We start from the raw sequence: 5,759 nt of genomic DNA, 5'->3' as shown, positions 1-5,759 counted from the left end.
AGTTTGGATTGGACAAATGTCACCAGGGCCTGACGCTGACAGTTTGCACTGGGCGAATGTCACCTGGGCCCGATACTGTTAGTTTGGGTTGGACAAATATCACATGGGCCCTACACTGCCAGTTTGGGTTTAGCCAATGCCACCTGGGCCCGACACTGCCCGTTTAGGGTGGGCGAATGTCATTTGGACGTGACACTCAGTTTGGGGTGGACAAATGTCACTTGGACCCGACACTGCCGGGTTGGGGTGGGTGAATGTCACCTGGGCCAGGTCAAGGTGCATCATATTCTATATAGACATAACAAGAAGACACTTAATTTATGTTTAGTAAAGTATTAAGGACTATGTTTCCGTTGTTGTTATTATTGATGTTGTTGTTGTTTTCATAAACATTAAAATGATACTTCCTTCAAATTAATAGCCAAAAACATATTCAAGCCACATATTTTGAAAAATATATTGACATTTCCACGCCGACAATATTACTACTTACTGTACAATATTTCATTTTCTGCTTGCAAAACGATGGATATTCATGTCGGTACAGTATACCATTTAAAAGCACGGGCATCGGCGCCAGTTTACAAAATTGATAGCGATTTTAATGGAACTAAGTACATGTTTTGTCCCTGTAGATGACAGAACGGCCTGAATATGCATCCTAAAACATCACGCATTCAAGAACATTATTTGGACGTACGTGCAATTACTATGCCATGCATTTCTTTTCTGGAAACCATACCCTGCAAGATTTAATTTTTTTTTTTTTAAATGTTACTAAAAGAAAGTGGAAGTGAAGTTGACTCTTTAACTGAAAGACTAAAAAGAGGAATACGATAAATAAATTTGTAAAACGCTCCCTTGGTTGCACTCAAGACTCTTGTTTTTCCTAGAAGATAATCTTGAACCAATTAAAGGTCACTGGCCACCTATACTGTACAAACGTGTGATATTATTATAGTCATAAACAAAACGCATTGATTATGTATGCACACCATAAAAAAATGTTTAATTAGACTTAAAACTTCGCTTTTTTAAATATAAAAAAATTATTCGCTAATCTCCGTAAAAAATCGGTAGTTTCCGCCTGCCGAAACCGGATATGACGTACATTTATCCCTTCTATTCAACCTAGCCGTTCAAGTATTTAATTTCCCCCCGTAAATGGCTATGTGATATATCGTGCGATCGTGCTTTTGTACAACAAATATGGTGCACTGTGTTGCATACGGATGTAACCAAAAGAGTGATGATGGGAAAAAGGGTTCTTTCTTTTTGCGAAAGAGCATATTTACCATAAAAAGTGGATTTAATATGCGAGATCGAATAGGTGAGGGATAGGAAAGTTGTATCATTTATGCCGGTAGCGAATTTGGCCCAAAGACAATTCGGCCCAACTCGAAAGACAATTCGGCCAAACTTAACAATAGTTTGTACGTTCTTTTTCTTCAACAAACAAGTAGATGCTATGTAAGATAGGTTTTTTAGGAAAAAAACTAAATTTAAACAAACTACTGTGATATTCTTTGAATGAAAATAATCATACTTCGTAATGTACATATTTAGGAGAGAAAACAAACTGACATATCTTGCTGGTTCTAATTAAAATATTTATATACATTTTATATACAAAAGATAAATGCATCCGCACAACGACATTCTCGGTTTAAGTCTTCCGGTGAAATTATCAACATTGATTTATAAAACAATAATACTTAACAGATAATATTCTACATAATACGTATACATTTTTGTAAGAGTGGCGTACATGAGATATTATAACAAATATACTTAATTTTAGACTTCACGTTGTAACACTGCTGCATACAATACATACTCGATTACACATGAGAGAGAGAGAGAGAGAGAGAGAGAATAATGTTGAGCATTTTGTCAGTATTTAGTTGCTGTAATATGAAGCTCATACCAGTTAATTTTTTATTTTTTATTTTTTCAAGTTATCTTAGTGTTTGCGCGCGTAAATTATAAGCTTGTCATTACTGGTCAATATCGTCAATCATATTTGCTCCATTATTCCGTACAAATTAGAAAAAAATAATTTTGTGTTTAATTTGTGCCCCCCTCCCCCACGGTACAAAATAAATTGATAAACATACACTTGTTTGAAAATAAAATGAAAGAAATTAACCTTACATTGCTATCGTATATTCCTTCTTTTTTTCATCATGCGAAAATTATTATTATTATACATACATACATATATATATATATATATATATATATATATATATATATATATATATATATATATATATATATATATATATATATATATATATATATATATATATATATATATATATATATATATATATATATATATATATATATATATATATATATATATATATATATCCACGAACTCCGCATATGTAACGGATGCCGGCTTGCGTATGCATCCTTAGTGTAGTGTGTATCGCTTATGTAAAATAACAAAATCGCAAATGAGACGAAAACATCACCCGATTGCTTAAAGGCACCTGCCATTTACGCATGATAAGTTACTTGTTGCAAACTGACCCAGATTTCGCTAGCATGGGTTACAAATGTATTATTAAAGCAAGTTGTTGTTGTGTATACTATTTACCCTGCACACATCAATTATGATTACATATGGCAAACAAATAGAAGCCCGGGTGATAAACACAACTGGCAGGGAGCAATAAACTCATTGTTTAAACTTACCGACAGCATATCAAATACATAGTTATTTTATTACAAAGCAAACCAACCCCTGAAACTGACTTTGGTATGTTTTTAGTGTGCCGAATTTTTCTTATGATGTTGGCCGACAAAAGCAAGTCAAGTTTGGTTCCTTTGGATTCTTTAATTGTGCCGATTTCTTTTTTTTTTTTAAATAAAGTCTGCCGACACAGGAAAGCCAGTATTGATTCTTTTTACCTGTATTAACGGGAATTTTCAAAATAAATTGAAGCAATGGAACAGTTTTGAAAGCGACACAATCTAGTACGTCTTGCACGCATACCGATATAAGGATGAACAGTAAATTAGTTTTCATTAGTTTCATCTAAATATTCCCTATTCATAGTTTATAGTGTTTTATTTTTCAACCATACACTTCGTCTTGTAGGGATTTCCGGTTGGTGTCCTCTATATGTGGGAAATCGTAACTAAGGGCAAGTAACATCACTGTATACTTCTATTTCGAGTAATTAAATAATTATTTCTTCTTTACACTTCATAATTTTTTTGTTCTTTTTGTGCAAGTATAACTACTTTTAATCATGTAATGCAAATCTGATGTAAAAAGAAAAATGTTGGAGTATGGCCGATGGCCTTAAGTGACCAAGTTACTTTGAATATGTAATATTTTACGTCACATGGGGCATAGTAACTACTACATTTTCTCTTTTAATTGTAACTTTCATCACTCAATACACTTTGAAACATGTGAATCACATCATTCACAAAATGCCTCCATTAATACAGTACAATACTTGGTTGATATCCTATACAGGTAAAACATATACATCATGCTTCTCTCATTTGGTCACATCTAGGACAAATCAGGACGAGGGTCTACGCAAAGAATGCGAGGAGCAAGTCGTATATTAGTCAATTGTTTGATGCGAGCAATTTTAAGAAGTGCTCTAGTGCAAGTGAATTTCAGAATTTCACTAAATTCAAGTACATATCAGTAATTAGATATGTTGTTTGACCTAAAAGGGAACGATTATTCAAAACGTCAAAAGATTATCTTGATCTTTGATAATTCTCAGTTGACTCTAAAGCTGTGGTGATTTTAAGAACCTTCTTCATAAATGTACATGTACATTAATTTAGTGAATCACTGTGCCACCAAACCCTCCCATCCAGAGTACCGACACTCATTTGGTTCGGTTTAAACATATTCTACAGACAAAAAATATTATAGTTCTATGGCAGAAGTTCTAGAAGTTCTATCAAACCGTGTCTTACACCCTATATTGCTTTTGGTGTACATTTTGTATTTTATATTTTAAGAGGGTTACTTGTAATTGACAATGTATAGTCTGTATTTTGCTGACGTGTAGATAAATTCTGCACATACATACATACATACATACATACATACATACATACATACATACACACACACACATACATACATACATACATATAAACAGACTATGTTAACCTTCAGGGAATTTGTCTCATTTTAAATTTCACACTTACACAATACTTTAATATGCAACGGAGACGCATTCCATGGTTAAATGGTCAAAGAACTATACTGGGGACGGTTGGTTGCACATACTAAACTGAGGACGGTTGGTTGCACATACTATACTGAGGACGGTTGGTTGCACATACTATACTAGGGACGGTTGGTTGCACATACTATACTAGGGACGGTTGGTTGCACATACTATACTCGGGACGGTTGGTTGCACATACTATACTGAGGACGGTTGGTTGCACATACTATACTGAGGACGGTTGGTTGCACATACTATACTGGGAACAGTTGGTTGCACATATTATACAGGGGACGGTTATTTGCACATATTTTTTTTAATTTTTTGTACCGAGTAGCACAGACAAACACACGGTCATTTCCACATATAGCGTGCAGATAAGTGAACATTGTCGCTTGTGTGCGGTAAATGAGCTTATTGTTCTTCTCCGAATTCCATTTTTAAAAGATTTATACATAGATCCTAGTATTAAAATTTGTACAGTTGTATTTCTTTCTTTCAGTATGATACAAACAAATCTCAAGACTTTGTCAGCAATACATTTGGCTCAATCTTTATCGTTCTTTAACATGCCTTTGTCTTTGTACGTGCGATGTTGTGTGCTTGTTTGTGGCTTTATCTTTACTGATTGAAAGAGAGGGGATACGACATCAGAGGAGTCCTACGATGTGATTGAATGAGAGGGGATAAGACATCAGAGGAGTCCTACGATGTGAATGAAAGGACGATTTTTAAGGACAAAGAGTTGAAAGACCTTATCGCCTTAGACTGAGATTAAGTTATTCGCCGCAGACTAGGTAGTCCCCCAGTTTAACATCAATAATTAAACTAAAATAATTAAAGTTAGATTTAATGTCATTAATATTAAAATACAAAAATAAATTCTGCATTACATTGGCATACGAGCCATACGTGCTTCCTTCATTAGAGGTATATAATTTGTATCATCCTTGAACAACATGTCTTCTTCGGCATTTATCTGAATTGCGTGCTGTCAACTGGGGGACTACCTAGTCTGCGGCATTTATTTAAATTGCGTGAAGTTACACTGGGGACTACCTAGTCTGCGGCATTTATTTGAATTGCGTGCTGTTAAACTGGGGGACTACCTAGTCTGCGGCATTTATTTGAATTGCGTGCTGTTAAACTGGGGGACTACCTAGTCTGCGGCATTTATTTGAATTGCGTGGAGTTACACTGGGAACTACCAAGTCTGCGGCGAATAACCTAATCTCACATATAATTCATAGACTAGTTTGTCAGTAGGAAATTAAATACACCAGAAGAAAAATAAATGTTTTATTATCAACTGTATTACATATTTCGAAGTTTATGAAATAAATATTCTACTTTTGATGTCTTCAGTCTAAGGTGATAACGTTTATGATGTACATGTATATATAAAATTACTTTTGTGAAGTGACCTATTGAAGACAATAATAACATTTAGTCGTATTACGACGCAATATACATACATACATACATACATATATATATATATATATATATATATATATATATATATATATATATATATAT

The sequence above is a fragment of the Sinohyriopsis cumingii genome, chromosome 3 (assembly GCF_028554795.1).
Source record: "Sinohyriopsis cumingii isolate HCF-2022 chromosome 3, ASM2855479v2, whole genome shotgun sequence".
Lineage (NCBI taxonomy): Eukaryota > Metazoa > Mollusca > Bivalvia > Unionida > Unionidae > Sinohyriopsis > Sinohyriopsis cumingii.
Note: the sequence above shows the minus strand (reverse complement) of the source record.